General features: G+C 40.5%; 1 protein-coding gene across 1 annotated transcript in view; it reads right to left on the bottom strand.

Annotated features, from left to right (window-relative positions):
• The window catches only part of LOC134546148 (zwei Ig domain protein zig-8-like), a 596884-nt gene that overhangs the window by 507163 nt on the left and 70748 nt on the right, over nucleotides 1-18973 (bottom strand). The window lies entirely within an intron of this gene.

The following is an 18973-nucleotide window of genomic DNA, read 5'->3' on the forward strand; positions in this document are numbered from 1 at the left end:
ATTAAATTAATGCAATTAAATTTTTACTAATTACACAATATTTAATATTAATATAAACATTTGTATATTAATTATTAAATTTAGTAAAGTAATCGAAATGAGAAAAAATTAGTAATAAAAACAATAAATATGTGGATATTTATTTCAATTTAATAATTTCAATTATTTATTTATTAAAAATAGTAACAATTTATATGCAAAATAAATTATACAAACTGGAACTATAACATCACAAACACTCCAAAGAAAACCACCAGGAGACTACTAAACCTTCCACAAACACTCCCTGCCAGAGACCATGGAAGCTTACAAGCAAACCTGACATCGTTGTACATACGGGAACATAACCTAACAAATACAAAAACTCATAAAAATTAATTTGAGACAGTTGATTAAGACAAATTGTAACACTAATATTCACAGTATTTGATGAAGCCTTTTTTTCACCTGTGAAAATTTCGTTGCATAGTGCTCGCGCATGGTAAAAAATCACTCTAATTTTTTTTTAAACGCGCTTATAAAGTATGACTAAAACAATGGCTTTTCAACCTGAGTGAGAAAAGTGAATAGAATATAAAATTTGTGAGGGAAAATAAAATGGTAAAGTTTCCCTCACTGTTCGGTTCGTACACGTGTCCCCGGCAACCACGGACCCGCTTATCCCCACTCCACCTCATTTGCGTTTCCAATTAAGGTCCCGTCACGGGCGACAGGCCGAAGGGGTCCGCACCAACACGCAGCGGTTTATCTCTGGTGTCGCGCGAAGTCGCTGTACCGACCCGCAGCCAGGAGGGACTGAGGCCCGTGTCCTTCCTTCTTCGCCGACCTCCAATATCACTGCACGCCTGGTAGCGCGGCGCTCCTGGTGTCGCGGCTGTAGGAGCAGGTAGGTCTTGATGGTTGGGGTTTGTTTGTGTGGGAGGCCAGGAGGGACAAGGCCTGTGTCCTTCCTTCTTCGCCGACCTCCGACATCACTGCGCGCCTGGTAGCACGGAGCTGCTGGTGTCGCGGCAGATGGAGCAGGTGGGTCTAGATGGTTGGGTTTTGTTTGTGTGGGAGGCCAGGAGGGACTGAGGCCTGTGTCCTTCCTTCTTCGCCAACCTCCGACATCAATGAGTCTGGTAGCACGGTGCTCCTGGTGTCGCGGCTTATGAGCAGGTAGGTCTTGATGGTTGTTGTTTGTTTGTGTGGGAGGCCAGGAGGGACGGAGGCCTGTGTCCTTCCTCCTTCGCCGACCTCCGACATCACTGCGCGCCTGGTAGCGCGGCGCTCCTGGTGTCGCGGCTGTAGGAGCAGGCGGGTCTTGATGGTTGGGGTTTGTTTGTGTGGGAGGACAGGAGGGACGGAGGCCTGTGTCCTTCCTCCTTCGCCGACCTCCGACATCACTGCGCGCCTGGTAGCTCGGCGCTCCTGGTGTCGCGGCTGAAGGAGCAGGCGGGTCTTGATGGTTGGGGTTTGTTTGTGTGGGAGGAAAGGAGGGACGGAGGCCTGTGCCCTTCCTCCTTCACCGACCTCCGACATCACTGCGCGCCTGGTAGCTCGGCGCTCCTGGTGTCGCGGCTGTAGGAGCAGGCGGGTCTTGATGGTTGGGGTTTGTTTGTGTGGGAGGCCAGGAGGGACGGAGGCCCGTGTCCTTCCTTCTTCGCCGACCTCCGACATCACTGCGCGCCTGGTAGCGCGGCGCTCCTGGTGTCGCGGCTGTAGGAGCAGGCGGGTCTTGATGGTTGGATTTTGTTTGTGTGGGAGGCCAGGAGGGATGGAGGCCCGTGTCCTTCCTTCTTCGCCGACCTCCGACATCACTGCGTGCCTGGTAGCGCGGCGCTCCTGGTGTCGCGGCTTATGAGCAGGTAGGTCTTGATGGTTGGGGTTTGTTTGTGTGGGAGGCCAGGAGGGACGGAGGCGTGTGTCCATCCTCCTTCGCCGACCTCCGACATCACTGCGCGCCTGGTAGCGCGGCGCTCCTGGTGTCGCGGCTTATGAGCAGGTAGGTCTTGATGGTTGGGGTTTGTTTGTGTGGGAGGCCAGGAGGGACGGAGGCCTGTGTCCTTCCTCCTTCGCCGACCTCCGACATCACTGCGCGCCTGGTAGCGCGGCGCTCCTGGTGTCGCGGCTTATGAGCAGGTAGGTCTTGATGGTTGGGGTTTGTTTGTGTGGGAGGCCAGGAGGGACGGAGGCGTGTGTCCTTCCTCCTTCGCCGACCTCCGACATCACTGCACGCCTGGAAGCACGGAGCTGCTGGTGTCGCGGCAGATGGAGCAGGCGGGTCTAGATGGTTGGGTTTTGTTTGTGTGGGAGGCCAGGAGGGACTGAGGCCTGTGTCCTTCCTTCTTCGCCAACCTCCGACATCAATGAGTCTGGTAGCACGGTGCTCCTGGTGTCGCGGCTTATGAGCAGGTAGGTCTTGATGGTTTGGGTTTGTTTGTGTGGGAGGCCAGGAGGGACGGAGGCCTGTGTCCTTCCTCCTTCGCCGACCTCCGACATCACTGCGCGCCTGGTAGCTCGGCGCTCCTGGTGTCGCGGCTGTAGGAGCAGGCGGGTCTTGATGGTTGGGGTTTGTGAGGGAGGACAGGAGGGACGGAGGCCTGTGTCCTTCCTCCTTCGCCGACCTCCGACATCACTGCGCGCCTGGTAGCGCGGTGCTCCTGGTGTCACGGCTGAAGGAGCAGGCGGGTCTTGATGGTTGGGGTTTGTTTGTGTGGGAGGCCAGGAGGGACGGAGGCCCGTGTCCTTCCTCCTTCGCCGACCTCCGACATCACTGCGCGCCTGGTAGCGCGGCGCTATTGGTGTCACGGCTGTAGGAGCAGGCGGGTCTTGATGGTTGGGGTTTGTGAGGGAGGACAGGAGGGACGGAGGCCTGTGTCCTTCCTCCTTCGCCGACCTCCGACATCACTGCGCGCCTGGTAGCTCGGCGCTCCTGGTGTCGCGGCTGAAGGAGCAGGCGGGTCTTGATGGTTGGGGTTTGTTTGTGTGGGAGGCCAGGAGGGACGGAGGCCCGTGTCCTTCCTTCTTCGCCGACCTCCGACATCACTGCGCGCCTGGTAGCGCGGCGCTCCTGGTGTCGCGGCTGTAGGAGCAGGCGGGTTTTGATGGTTGGGTTTTGTTTGTGTGGGAGGCCAGGAGGGATGGAGGCCCGTGTCCTTCCTTCTTCGCCGACCTCCGACATCACTGCGCGCCTGGTAGCGCGGCGCTCCTGGTGTCGCGGCTTATGAGCAGGTAGGTCTTGATGGTTGGGGTTTGTTTGTGTGGGAGGCCAGGAGGGACGGAGGCGTGTGTCCTTCCTCCTTCGCCGACCTCCGACATCACTGCGCGCCTGGTAGCGCGGCGCTCCTGGTGTTGCGGCTGTAGGAGCAGGCGGGTCTTGATGGTTGGGTTTTGTTTGTGTGGGAGGCCAGGAGGGATGGAGGCCCGTGTCCTTCCTTCTTCGCCGACCTCCGACATCACTGCGCTGGTAGTGCGGCGCTCCTGGTGTCGCGGCTGTAGGAGCAGGCGGGTCTTGATGGTTGGGTTATGTTTGTGTGGGAGGCCTGGAGGGATGGAGGCCCGTGTCCTTCCTTCTTCGCCGACCTCCGACATCACTGCGCTGGTAGCGCGGCGCTCCTGGTGTCGCGGCTGTAGGAGCAGGCGGGTCTTTATGGTTGGGTTTTGTTTGTGTGGGAGGCCAGGAGGGATGGAGGCCCGTGTCCTTCCTTCTTCGCCGACCTCCGACATCACTGCGCGCCTGGTAGCGCGGTGCTCCTGGTGTCACGGCTGTAGGAGCAGGTATGTTTTGATGGTTGGGGTTTGTTTGTGTGGGAGGACAGGAGGGTGTACCGCCTACGATAAACCTTTAAACCTCGCAAATTTTTTTCCTTACAAATAAAGGAGTGACCACATTTCCTTTTTTTCCCTCTTGTGGTGTTTGATGGTACATATGGTGTGTTCAGCATTTAGGTAGATCTATATGTTCTTTAAGTCACATTATCTCAGTTGTTTTGGTTTAGTTATAAGTTCAATTTTTTTCTTTCAAAAATGGCGATGTTTGGGTGTACGTTTCTTAACAATCTGTGCCCCTGAGTTAAGGCAGCTTTTCAAATTGAATGTTGTGAGTGTTTTACACACCTGCCAGGCAACGATGTACTTCGTTTTAAATTTTATTTTAATATTTCGCGAAAGCAAGCCGAAATTTTTTCGTTTCTTTCCGCACGTATATTAATAATCAACCTTTAAACGACACATCATTTCTCTGCGTCAACTACATTCATGTTATATATGCAGCTGAACATATAGTTAATTAATAAAACATCAATTGCGAACATTTATAACAAAATTATTTTTGTATATATATTAAAATTTTTTGTGTGTAGTCATGACGAGGATTTTCTAATTTCCTTGGCTTGATCTGTTTCAATTTGTTTTCACTGAAATCACACTTGCTCTCCAAAGTTCTTTTTTCTCAGTGTTACTAAAAACACTATTGTAAAAAATATATATTCTGGTGGGATCCAATTACTCTTAGGTTTTTTCCCCCCATCTAATCCAAGATCGAACGAAAGTTTTACTCTGACTGATTCGGGTCTTAATTAGACACCCAAGTTTTAGTTACTGAGTTTGTTTTTGACCTCGAGGTCTTGAGTTTGAAAGCTGGGGAATTTGCTTCAGTGTGTAATTTTTTTTTGTCTAAAGTTTAACTTTTAAGCTCATTTTTGGTTTATGCCATGATGTATAATTTAAAACGCGTTGATGAAGATGATGATAATTAAGTGACTATCTTGGAGGTGAGTCTGGGATCCCAAAAATCATCATGAGGCGATAGCCACAGCGCGCGACTGCGGCGGACAAGACGTGGTGATTCTGCACTGGCTCTCTACTGACTTCCGCAGTATTGAGGTTAAGAGAAACATAACACACACCCCTGAGCCCAGAAGAAAATTCTCCACAAGTCATTAAGGGGCCCTCCTAGTCATGGGTTTTCTTGAGTTAGTGAGGCGTAATGATAAGTGCGACGCTAGCTGGTGCTTCTAGCGTGGTCTCGCCTCTAGGCGCAAAGCTGTGGACAGAAGAATGGCTATCGTAAGCTCTTTTGAACCTTTTATTGCCAAATGTATGTCGCACACTCTTAGAAATAATATATGTCTTGTAAACTAAAAAAAAATGTGTTCTTTAAACGACTCGCTTAGTCAGAGGTATATTTGTGTTTTTAAGGTGGGTCATTAAATGCGACGCTCGCTGGTGTTTCTAGCGCGGTATCGCCTCTAAGCGCAAGGCTGTGGACTGGCTCGCAGTCCACCCGTCGTGCATTCGGAAAATATGAGATTAAAGTTGTTACCGTAACAATATATGGCGCAGAAAGGATGATAAAGGCGTAATGCAAGTCCCTTTGAGTGATTTCAAGAATCCGTACTGGGCGTTTCATATGTAAAAATTATTCTGATCACACGCGGTTTTAGCCATTTTCATTCTTATGAATGTACAGTTTTAAAAACTAAGTTGAGAAACGTAACTACTCATTCACCCTCAGAGTATTTTTAAATGCTTTTTCGTGAACAGACAACACTTTGGTAGTGGGGTCGGTTTTTAAAATCACGTGGTTTCATCTGAAGCTCTGGATGTCGTTTGCGGTCCCGGGTAGGCGGGAAATGGAAGATTTGGCTCTCCAGCTAGAACCTCTGACCACTATAAAATATAAATAGGCAAAACTTATAATAACTCCTGTTTCTCTTTGTGGTTTGTGTTAGCTGAGAAAAAAAAACAACTTCTCGAAGAGTTATGAACAAAATAAGAACATGTATAAGAATATGTAAACACTTTCATTCGATAATTACAGTAAACTTGAAAATAAAAATCAAACAGTGAGAGCAAACGTAATTTCAGCAATACGTTTTTTTCATTTCCTTTTGAGTAAATAAACCACGGACGAACGAAAAGTTCCACGGATTAAAATGACAATCCAGGCAGTTTAATTATTTTTTTACCAGTCATAAAGAATGGAAGGTCTGGAGAATATTGAATCGGCTAAAATCAAATACAGCTTTAGGCTGTGTAGCCAAAAGATTTTGTCAGCGTGTGGGTACTTTGGCAATATCATCCAAAAAGCCAATTGGAACGAATCTGAGAATTTGCATGCCAGACGTTGAACAAGAGACGTGGACTTCATTTCTCAGGATGTTTCACTTCTCTTCTCCCGCCAATTTCTGCTCTTTCGTGGGCCTGTGTCTTTTCTGCTCCCCCCCCCCCTTCCCCCCCCCCTTTTTCCCAACAGCGTGAATAATGAAAGCAGAGGGCGAACTCGCGTAATGAACGTTGTCAAAGCGGAGTGGACGTGACTGCAGATAAGGACAGGTCGGGCGGAGGCGGCCAGATAAGGAACGGGAGGAGAAAACGAACGGGCGCAGGGAATAATAACTCAGTGGCGATGAGTCCACCGGACGAAGGGCGGAAAGAAGGGACGATAAAGGGGGAAAAAGAGGAGGAGGCAGGAGTGCATAGCAATGAAGTTCAGGCGTTCGTGCGGCTTATTTCACGCACGCGAAAGAAAATTGACGGTCCGCTCGGGGATCAAGAGAAGAAACTTTCTGTTCGCGCTGCAGCGGGAAATTGTCCGGGAAAATTCCTCCAGAAGATGGGAATTAGCGGGTCAAAATTATTCTTTCGAAACTAGTAAAAATGTACATCATTACAGAATAGATTATTCGACTACGGTAATAACATAATAAACTGGCAACTGCATGGCAAAAAATTTGAATATATAATGTATCCATACTAAATTTTAAAAATAATTAGGATAAATATCCCATATACTGAACAAGGTCGTATTTGAAAGAAAAAATATTATTCAAACCTTAAACTTATTAATTGATCAAAACAGTCAGCAATAATATGATAATAAGGAGTCTATCATATAAGTGCTACGTAAAGGCGTTTTTCAAGATTAATTACATTTCAAAATTTTTCTGGCAAAATAATTACAATTTTTTTTTTACATCTCGACCTTATTTCTGACAACACAAACTTCACTTAGATTTTTAACTGTGTTCGTTTAACTCTTATGATTGCTCAATCGAAAAGGCAGGAGGTGGTATACGTTAAACTGACTATGGTAGTTAACGATGCATTAAATCAGAGAAAATATAAATAGGCGCCCTTGAATGTATTAGCATTTAAATGAAGCTCCTGACTGCAACGAGTTAATCACTCCGTCCAAAAGAGCTTATTATTCTTTATTCGTGTATTTTTTTTGTCATCCTCTTTCGAAGCTGAATATTATCATGTGTAAATACTACGTGGTTTTTACCTAGGAGAGCCAATATTTTTCAGTACCGGCATGAGTTACGCGATTGATAAAGATATGCAGCAGTGTAAGGAAGTTTCTATGGTAGGAGAAATATTTTTTTTCTGTGGGAATCCACATTGTTTCTGACAACATAATTTCTCTAATTCATGGTTACGTCCGCGGCGGGAGGGGGGGGAGTGGTGGCGTGGTTAATATATGACCAGGCTTCGCAAGATATTACAAATGTCATTTCAGAGAACAGGACGTTAAAGGGGCAACGCCGAAGACACTGCAGGAGGAAGGGGTAAGAGAGGTTAGGGGAGGAAAAAAAAACTTAAGTCTGACAAGATAACGAAGAATGAATCCGCGGCATGCGAAAAATTGCTGCGGGGCGCGATGGGTGAGGTAGGATAGAAAAAAATAAATGTTTTTTTTTTGGGGGGGGGTGGAGGGGGAGGTGGAATTTTCGCTATGGTCTCCCCGCGCGTGCTCGGACGCTGCGGGAAAAAAAAATACAGCCTCGTGGTGTATGCCGTGCATCACGCACGCTCTCCAGAACAACTGCAGGAATAACAGTTCTCACACTCCCTCCCCTCAACCCACCTGAAAACACCCTCCCCCGGCTCGGAGCCCTTAATTCCAGCCGTCCTTCCACCACACGTAACCTCCTGCCTCACGGAAGCACCCGTGTTACCGTAGCCGCGGCGAGGCATTGTGAGTCATGTCTTCCTGAGTCTCGCCGGAGAAAGGCCTCAGCCATGTGATATTCTTCCTTTCGCGGCGGCTCCAATCTCCCAGGGTAAAAATAAAACTTTTATATTTATTAGTTCTTCACACGATTCCTGAGAAATGGGGAGTATTGATTTAAAACATCATTATTTTCGAACAAACGCTGCACGTCATAGAGAAAACCCTGAAGAATGTACAAGAGAAAACAAAACAAAAAAATTAGAGAAATGTGCAGTTTGGGTCGGTGCAGTATATTTTTTCGTGAAAACGAATGATTTGTGTTTTCTGTAATTCCAAGCATATTTACGAGTGATATGAGGTGAAATCATTAACTGTTTTCGTTATTTTCAATAAATAACCGATTTTCTCTGACATTCAGGCAAATATTTTTATTGTCTCACGGCAAGCTACACACAATGACACCCTAACCAGCGTCCCAACCGAACGCATTTCCACGCTACACCAATATATAACTTTAGACAAAGCTAATTCGTAACAATCACGCGCATAAACCTTAAATATATTATAGATGACGTCGCAGGAAAAAAAAAACAAATACTGGACGAAAAACACGTGCAGGACATGATCCATCCGTTGTGGGCCCAACCATTGTTGACGCACTATTGGTCTCGTAGTTATTAGCAATTTAAAATTGGCGGTACTTTGTCACACAAGAAAGTTCGAACCGACTGTCACAGTAACGAGCCTTTAAACTTTTTCACATCAGAATTGAATGCACAAACACATAGAAAACAACTCAAGATCAGCCGATGTCAAATGTTATGTATAGACAGTACAGAGAATTCTGTGGAAGAAACAAGTCAGACCGATATCACAGCGCAGTAGAACACAGTGGGCTGACAACGACAGGATGGCTGCAAAGAGAACAATTAATTTATTCAAAAAAATTGGTTGTCTGCAAAGTCGGTTTACGGACGGTATTTTAACGTGACAACGTCATAACAAAACATTGATGAAATTATTGTATACTTTTATGAATAAAATTGAATCATTTGTATTGGATTATCACTATTTTGTATGGATACAAAGAAGGAGTGAAATTAAATATACAATTTAATTGATAAATGTACTTTTATTTGCACTCGTTTATTCAAATATGTTTATTACTTTAACGAAGATATTATTTTAACTATAACTTTTATACATGATTGCTATTTAACTTCTTCCAATCTGTGTTATGATGTTAAGGATAGGGCGATGAAAGGAAAAGTAGGAAACGAACGGGAGTGTTTCAAGTTTAATGTGCCTCGGAAAAGTAAAATCGTTGGTTGTTCCAATCGAGTGGAAGAGAGATAGATGCGGCGCAAGCGTACAATGAGCGTAACGAGACACAGCGTAACGGGACAATGTGCGTAACGGGACAATTTTTCGTGCGTGGAGCCGGCGTTCATTGATTTATTAGACGTTGTCACGTCAAAAACAACAACCTTGTTGTTAGACAACACAATGAGAAACACAGGAACCCAGTAATGAAATTATTAATATATGGTAACAAAACAACAACGAGAGCATAGAAAATTATATTTTTACACGCTTTATATTAGCTTCACCTGTATGTTTGTTTGTATGTTTGTTTGTTTGTATGTATGTTTGTAACCGACTCCTTTGGGTGCGATTTTGACCCACTTTAAACGGCCAGATTTCATTCTAACTTTGTAGATTTATCAAGGACCGTAGACAATACACTAATTTGATAAGATAATTCCATTAATCTATTTGCAAAATAATATTTTTGTCAAATTTATTGGTAAAATGAAACAAAGATATATATGTAAACAAAACCATTTCGCTCATGTGTGAACTCTTTTCTTTCAGTTTGTCTTTGGCGCGATATAAACAAAGCCTACTAAATATTGTGACATTTAATTAAATGAACAGTGAGAGTGGGTTATGATTATTGTGAACAATATACTTTCTTGTAGACAATATTATCTATATTTGTAAAAACACCATATGCATAACCTCAATAGCTACACCTGATAAGCAGATTTCGAAGTTCCACTCGAACACCAACCTGCAAATCTACACCAAGCAGTTACAAATACTCCAAACTATGCCAAGGTCAGTAAATCATTAATTAAAAGACATCAAACACGGAAAATATGGACAAGTTTGACAGATGATATATCAAAAAACATATTTGGATAGAGAGAAAAACTTACAGTTTAAGGATTTTTACCTGGAAGAAATTGAGGAGAAAAAAAACACTTTTATAAATAAACCAAACTAAAAAGTAAGAAATAAATAATAGTTTAAAAAACTAAAAAACACGCTTTTTATAGAAAACCAAACTAAAAAATATAAAATAAATTTTAATAAATTTGAATTAAGAAAAGTGTAGATTTTTTTATAAATATAAATTAATAATAATGTGAATGAGAAAATAATGTATTTAATTTTTAAAAAAGCGTGGGGTGCTTATTAAGATATTATCTAAACGATAATCCTTCTACCCATATCTGTTAATAAAATATTTATAACTATTGACACCATGCACCCCACGCTTTTTTTTTAATTAAATACATAATTTTCTTATTTACATTATTATTAATTTATATTTATAAAAAAATTTACACTTTTCTTAATTCAAATTTATTAAAATTTATTTTCTATTTTTTAGTTTGGTTTTCTATATAAAGCGTGTTTTTTAGTTTTTTAAATTATTATTTATTATTGTTTAATTTGCACACGTGTCTTTCCTTCATAGGCTTATCTGTTATAGGATATTTCAGCAATGATTTTGTAATAAATGCTTAAATCTATAGATTAAGGTTCCTCCTTTGGTGTTTAAATTTTATGAACGTTTTCAGGAGTCATCTTGAAAGTTAAGTTTGCTTCTGTATCTCAGAGGAAAATATGGCTGAATAAATGAATCAGTGATTGTGGTCACTTTGACTTCAAAGTAACCAATCCTGGGTGTAGAGTGATGCGATGGTATGGAGCAGAAAGATGCTGGGGAAAAGCCACGAGAAAAACATTTCCTAATCGGCAACGTCCGACACGTTTTAACTTGTGAGAAAAAGAAAAAAAAATACTTGGTTTGATTTCCGCCGTGGTGAGAGGTGAGTGAGTGATCCGACAACTCGACCAGCTAGGTGAAGGATGTGTGAGGATCAGACCACTCGCCCAGCTAGACGAAGGATGTGTGAGTGATCGACCACATGACCAGCTAGGTGAAGGATGTGTGAGTGATTCGACCACTCGACCAGCTAGGCGAAGGATGTGTGAGTGATACGACCACTCGACCAGCTAGGCGAAGGATGAGTGAGTGATCCGACCACTGGAAAAGCTAGGCGAAGGATGTGTGAGTGATACGACCACTCGACCAGCTAGGCGAAGGATGTTTGAGTGATACGACCACTCCACCAGCTAGGCGAAGGATGTGTGAGTGATACGACCACTCGACCAGCTAGGCGAAGGATGTGTGAGGATCAGACCACTCGCCCAGCTAGACGAAGGATGTGTGAGTGATCAGACCACTCGACCAGCTAGACGAAGGATGAGTGAATGATACGACCACTCGACCAGCTAGGCGAAGGATGAGTGAGTGATCCGACCACTGGACAAGCTAGGCGAAGGATGTGTGAGTGATACGACCACTCGACCAGCTAGGCGAAGGATGTTTGAGTGATACGACCACTCCACCAGCTAGGCGAAGGATGTGTGAGTGATACGACCACTCGACCAGCTAGGCGAAGAATGTGTGAGGATGAGACCACTCGCCCAGCTAGACGAAGGATGTGTGAGTGATCAGACCACTCGACCAGCTAGGCGAAGGATAAGTGAATGATACGATCACTCGACCAGCTAGACGAAGGATGAGTGAGGCAAGTCAAGTATGTGCACATCATTATTTCATTTGATCTGTTCTCTGTGATAAGCATTTTCATGAAGTCTTTCTTTGGGTATCTTTGAGGTCCAAATTAACATTAATTAGAAATGATATTATTAAAAAAATTCTGGTTTTCAATTGTCTTCATTTTCTACTCTAGAAATTGCGAAGGTTGCTTTTTATTTCTATGAACCATTCCCCCCCCCCCCCCCCAAATCTGTATTTGAATGAATCAATCTGGACTTTATATTTAAACGTAAGTGATATATATTTTTTATTTCAGAGAATATTACTTTCACTTAATTATTTCTGTCTTTTTTGGCAACTATTTATTGCGAAATTTTTAATACATTCTGTCGAACAAGAGCGCTCATGGTAATATATTCTAACTTTAAAGTGCTAAATAATTTATTTATTTATTAGAACATATGACTGTTAAAGCGATGAAACATGTAGTTAAAAACATCCGAAGATTTACCTGTGTTGCTATTATTTTACTTTATTATACGTGTGAATTTTATAAATTAATTCGTATTTCCTCACTGATTTTATCCAAGGAATCATTTAAATAGTTGATTATGTATGTTTCATATCCTAAATCTCAATCAGCATTTTCTAACTAGCATTGGCATTGATACAAAAAAAAGTTGTCAGACGAACAAAAAGTAAAGTGTCAAAAATTAGGAAAAATTTTGGTTACAGTTTGAGGAGAAAACTTGTTCATTTTTTTAATTTACATTTTATATCCAGAACTAATTTCAAACCAAACTATAGAGACGATACAATAAAATATTTTTAGAGAAGTCGATTTTCACTGTCCCAATGGGCTTTTTATAATGCTATGATGATAATTATTTTTTGATCTCTGTTGTTTTTCTGTGATGTTCGTTATTTCCTAGCGCGTTTAAAATAAACGATACGTTACCTGTAATTTTACCAACTTAAAGTATTTACTCAGTTTTAAATTGGAAACATAATTTTCAAATTAAGCTGGAAATCGTCGTTTAGCTAACAATACCGCCTGACATTTTTAAACGAAATTGACTTTTTAGTTCCAACGATAGAATTTTTACGGCGAAAATCCTAGAGGTAGCAGCAAAATCATACAAAAAATGGAACCGCCCACATACACAAAGCAGCAGGCTCCATGCCGAGGTGAAAGATGGAATGTGGTATTAAAAATAGCATTAAATTAAATAGACATTATACCTACTTGAAAATAAGCAGTTTCTTGAGGCTGTAATGTTGATTAGGCGGGGTTTTGTCAGCTAAGCGACGAATTGATAAAAAAAAATTGGTTGTCTGTAAAGTTGGTTTACGGACGATAGTTTAACGTGACAACGTCATGACAAAACATTGATGTAATGATTGCATGAATAAAATTGATTAATTTTTATTTTAATAATAAAAAAATAAATACTTAAAATTATACTAGTAATCAGATTTTTAAAAAGCAAGAATAATTAACCTTTATTGCCGAAATTGTTTTTGTAATAAGCAATGAAAACCACATTAACTTTTCACTTCACTTTATAAACAGTCGAGTGGAAGAGAGATAGATGCGGCGCAAGCGTACAATGAGCGTAACGGGACACAGCGTAACGGTACAATGTGCGTAACGGAACACTTTTTCGTGCGTGCAGCCGGCGTTCATCGATTTATTAGACGTTGTCACGTCAAAAAACCTTTTCTGCGGATGAAAAAAAAAAAAAAAAAAAAAAACCACTGCGCATTTGGAAGAAGAAAAATAACCTCGTCAAAAGAGAGCCGGGGGAAGCTAATAAGGAACTGTTTCCCGTCGGTCATTCATCAGCGGGTGGGCGAACGTCTTCTCGGCAGCGGCTGCGCCCATGTCTGTCGGGGAGTTATTGGCCACCTCACGCTAGCCCTTGACAGTGGTCCGACTAGATAAGAGCCCTTCCGACCGGCGCGAGCCGCCGTCCGCGACTGCCGAGAGATGGATGTACGGGCAGGAAAGGAACTTTTACAACTGATATTAAAACGAAATTAGTTTCTTATCCCCGATGAAGGAAGGGGGGGGGGTCTTAAAGGGGTAGTCGGACGTGCGAGGTAGCGGCGCAAAACACGCATCAGAGCTCGAACGGGAGGCGCTGCCCAGATAACATCAGACAATCGATTTCTCGTTATCCCGCCGAGAATAGATCCGTTGGCGTAATCTGCAATTGAAGCCAGGAGAGCCGACCTTCGCCTTATTTTGCACAGAGTGAGAATTTATATTTCTTTCTCTTAAAAGCGAAGGTTACCGTTGGTTTTTAAGTGTTATCACTAAATATTAGTCCACCTTATTCGATTAAATTAACTTAAAAATTAATATATATAAATTAGAATTTCAGTGTGCCTATTGTGCACCTAGAATTGGCTATGCCTTTCAGTTGACGGAAAAAATTCACATGAACAAAAACCCAATACAAGTACTGAAACTTGAGAAAATCACTACAAAAAAAATATATAAGTTTTGCAGTTATTATTTGCCCTATTAAAATTTTAAAACGAATTTCGAAACACATAAATGCGATCTGGTGACCTAAGATTAAACCATCGTGAGAAATTCCTAGTGGCTAGACGATTTGTTGACTCGGCTGATGGTGGACTGCTTTAACTTTCTGGAATCACAGGGATGTTAGGTCGTTTAAGTACAAAAATGGTACTTTTGCACATAAATAACGTAACGGATTTTTATAACGATGTACGATAATATAATAAAATGGTACATAAGTAAGCAGTGTTCTTACTTCAGTAAAACGTTTTGCTTCATGAGCTAGCCAAAATTTATTTAATTTACGAGCTGTCGAAGCGTAGAGCAATGTTGACAATGAGAAGTGTTTTATACATTTCCCTTTTCAAAAAACCTTTGGCATCTTTTATTTCGTTTAATCGTTTTAATATTAATGTTTAAAAATCAAACACTAAAACTTTTGTAGCCATAAAAAATACTAGTTTTACACCATAAACCATAAAAATTTTGTAACAGTTCATAGATTTAATTCATATATTTCTTACTCCAAAGAGGTAGTGAGTAATAAATACCAAGCCAAATCGTATATACTACTATAAAAACTACTATGTACACAAAATATTATATAAAATCCTTGTGATGCGCTGGTAGATCACGACGCTCAAAATTAAGTTTAATACGTAATTATTAAATTTTTAATTATAATTATATGTTACAATGACGGTATCAAATAAGAATAAAATGTAGGAAAATAATATATGATATAAATAACGATTTGATTGTATAATGCTAATGCTTGATAACATATTTTGAATAAATAACGTAATTAACACTATTGAGCTATTCAAGTTCAACATTTATTGTTTATTTTTAAATATAAATGATTATTATCGGTTTTATAATTTACCATTTATTATATATTTAATACATTTAAATTATGTATTTAATATATTTGCAAAATTCTGTAGAAATTAAGTTTTTACCTAATACTCTATTGTAACAAATTGCATTGTTAAACAATGTCAATAACTACAGTATTATCTTTGAAATATTTGTGCAATGGGAGTGCATGACTTGATGTAGGTTTTTGGAAATATGCCATTGCTTAGCGATGGCGTATGTCCAAAAGCCTAACTCAAGTCAATTACTACAGAGCATTGTTGTGTAGCTTATCTAATTAATGCTGTAACACAGACTACAGTACATGTCTGAAAATAACTTTATTAGTTTAATTCATTAAGTAGTTAAATAGTTTATATTTTAAAATACCTTATTTGCTCCAAAAACTTGGCCGCATTTACCAATATATTTTTAAAATATTGCAATTTGTTGTAGCAAACCCGAAATATTTATGTAATATTACGAATCAAACATGAAATATTCACACTGCCATTCAGGCTTCAAGTTCTAGACACTAGATTTAACGGTCGCGTGTTTAAATTTGTACGTAAATATAAAATAATTATTTTATTTAAACTGAACATTAAGTTTTTCTTTCGTCTATCTAGTTTTTTACAAATAAAAATGAGGAATGAATCGTCCATTGTAAGAAACTATCTCATAATTTCCCTGTAGTGATTACGTTTGTGTACAAAAAACTTAAATCAAGAAGGACTATCTAGGATTATGATTCGTAAATACTACTGGTTTACATTTTGTTTTAAAATACGACAGGGTAACGTTAATGCAGCAAAGGATGGAAGCCTGCTTGTGACCGAACTGTTCACAGGTAATAAGGTTCATGTAATCCCTCGCCTCAATCAAACCACAACGCATCGTATTTGCCGATGAACCAGAGTTCGTCCTCTGGCCTTCCAAAAGGACCAAATCAATCTGCTGCAATCAAATTGTACCCTTTCTCATTTTGGTATTGATCTGGCAAATAAATAGGTAAAAAAAAAAAAACACACAAACGCACAGGCTTCCGATTCATGCGAGTTAGACCAGTGAAACACGTTCCTTTTCTTAAACTCCGTAAACATACTCTTTGGACTAAAAGCACCTTTTGTTATCACAAAAAAGTTATATATTTATTAATAAAATTATTGCAAATATAAAAAAAGTTACTCAAATATACTTGAAGCTACCCAAAACATGTTAAAGTGAGTAACAAGATAAATAAAACTGTGTACATAATTTTATTGTATCAAACCAATAACTCGTTAATGAATTTTGAATTTTTTAAGCGTTTTCAAAAATGTAATTTATGACAGTGTGTATTAGTTTTATTTTCTCGTATGCAAGTTTGCACAAAATCAATAATTAACATTTTTCTTTCATCACAAAATTAAAAATATATATTTAATTTTTAATGTTCTCGCTTGTGTGACGAGTGTCGTGGTTTCGATACCAGCTCCATGGAAGAACTCATATTATGAGTATTGATATGTGCCTCGTATGGTTTGGAGCCCACAGTATTTTGGAGGTGCCATCGCCTTTGGGCTCTGTTCAAAAACCGTGCATCAGATTGCACGGACGCAAGGTTCCTATAACGTGCTTGAGTCTGAAACACGAACAGCTTGTGTGTCTATAACTTTGATACGTGCTGTACTTATTGGCGAATGACCGGTGGCCAAGTGAATCACGCGTCCTTTTCGCCGGTTGAAGTAGGAATCAGCTGAACTTTATTGGCAGTTGCTCATTCCTTAATCTCAAGTAGAACACGAATACAGCGCTACGCACAAGAAAGTATTTTTTATTCAAAGACTCAAGCTATAGCCTACATGCCATCTGCCTGACAGTGATTAGGTACGTTTTCCATAGTGATTCCAAATGAACCATTAAACAAAAGCATCCAAGAAAGACCAGATTAAAAAGGAATATATTTAATATTATATTCCCATTTGGTTTCCACCAAAAAAAAATCCCTAAAGGAAACAAGTAACAATTCCAAAATAAGCACAAAATTTTGGTTAAACTTCATTAGTGACGTATATAAATAGATTAAAAAAAATTGATCTTATTAACTGTAAGATGTTATCATGTATAACTAATGTACGATAAAATAAAAAGAAATATGTTGATTGTAATTGTTTAGTTTTAATAAAATTATGTTTATTATAATTGCTTCATATTAATAAAAATTATGTTTTATTGCAGTGCGTGACACTGTTGCCATTATCCTGACATGGTATGTTGGTTACATAATTCTGGACTTGAAAGTCATTAGAAAATTTTCAAATCCAATATGGCTTCTTTGGTTTATATTACTTCCCGGTTATGTTAATGTTTATCGAAAAAAAAAAGATCTAAAGTGGATTTTCAAAATTCTATTTAATTTTTCTTTTCATCCGATTATTGTAATCTGCTTTATTTCTATCGTGCGGAAGCTCTGACACGAGATAACGTCACGTGGGTCGATGCAGACGCAGCGACGCGTTGTTGCGGTGTCCTCCTGGCAGTTTCCCTGTTCCGAAAACATTTACCCGACCGTCTGCGACTTCACAAACTCGCGAGAGTTGGAACGTGAGGCCTGCGGAAGGGAACGTTTTTTTTTTGCGAGTGCCTCCGCTGCAGAAAGCAACGCCCCGAGCGATACCGCACGGCCGACATGCTGCGGTCTTCTGCAAGGCTACATCTCCAAGTCCCTTCACTGGCCGGGGGTTTCTGCAGCTAGTCGGAGCAAGGCCTCGTGACACCACAACGGTATTTTATTATTGACGTGACAACGTCTAATAAATCGATGAACGCCAGCTGCACGCACGAAAAAGAGTCCCGTAACGCACATTGTCCCGTTACGATGTGTCCCGTTACGCTCATTTTACGCTTGATGCGCCGCATCTATCTCTCTTCCACTCGATTGGAACAACCATCGATTTGACTTTTTCGAGGCACGTTAAACTTCAAACACTCCCATTCGTTTCCTGCTTTTCCTATCATCGTCCTATCCTTAACAGAATAACAAAGATTGGAAGAAGTTAAATAGCAAACATGTATAAAAGTTATAGTTAAAATAATCTCTTTGTTAAAGTTATAAACATATTTGAATTAATGAGTGCAAATAAAAGTAAATGTGTCAATTAAATTGTAGATTTCATTTCACTCCTTCTTTGAATCCATACAAAATAGTGATAATTCAATAAAAATGATTCAATTATATTCATAAATGTATGCAACAATTTCGTCAATGTTTTGTTATGACTAATTAAAATCATTTCAGCTTTTAAGAAATTAATACAATAAAATTAAATATTTTAAATTTTGAGAGATCTACGAAAACATATTTTAACGCCAACTCATGAAAAAACACCAAGAGGTCATTTTGATACAATTGTCTCATAGTAGGTTAGTCTTTTTAAAGTTATTTTCAAGCTCTCATGCTTTTAATTATGTCGTTTTGGCTGGGGGTAAGAATAGAAAGAAACGGAGATGTATAAATTAATTATTTAGTCCAAAAAAATGCCTGACTGAAGACAAAAGCTCCAGTCTGACATTCAAAGGGCAGAGACGAAAGGGGGGAAATACTCTAACAGAAGGGCAGTCTCTCTTCTGAGAAATGGCGATAGGAGTCCGGACGCCAATTATCACTCGCCTTTGTGCTCGCGCAGCTAATTGTCCTGAACGCGACAGCGCTACAGCGGAGTCCCTTATTTTGTCTCCGTCAATACCAATTAGCCCAGATAACAAATGGCCCCGCAGCATTTTCTTGACCCAGCTACCTCTCGAG

This window comes from Bacillus rossius, chromosome 1 (genome assembly GCF_032445375.1).
Source record: "Bacillus rossius redtenbacheri isolate Brsri chromosome 1, Brsri_v3, whole genome shotgun sequence".
In the NCBI taxonomy this organism is placed as follows: domain Eukaryota; kingdom Metazoa; phylum Arthropoda; class Insecta; order Phasmatodea; family Bacillidae; genus Bacillus; species Bacillus rossius.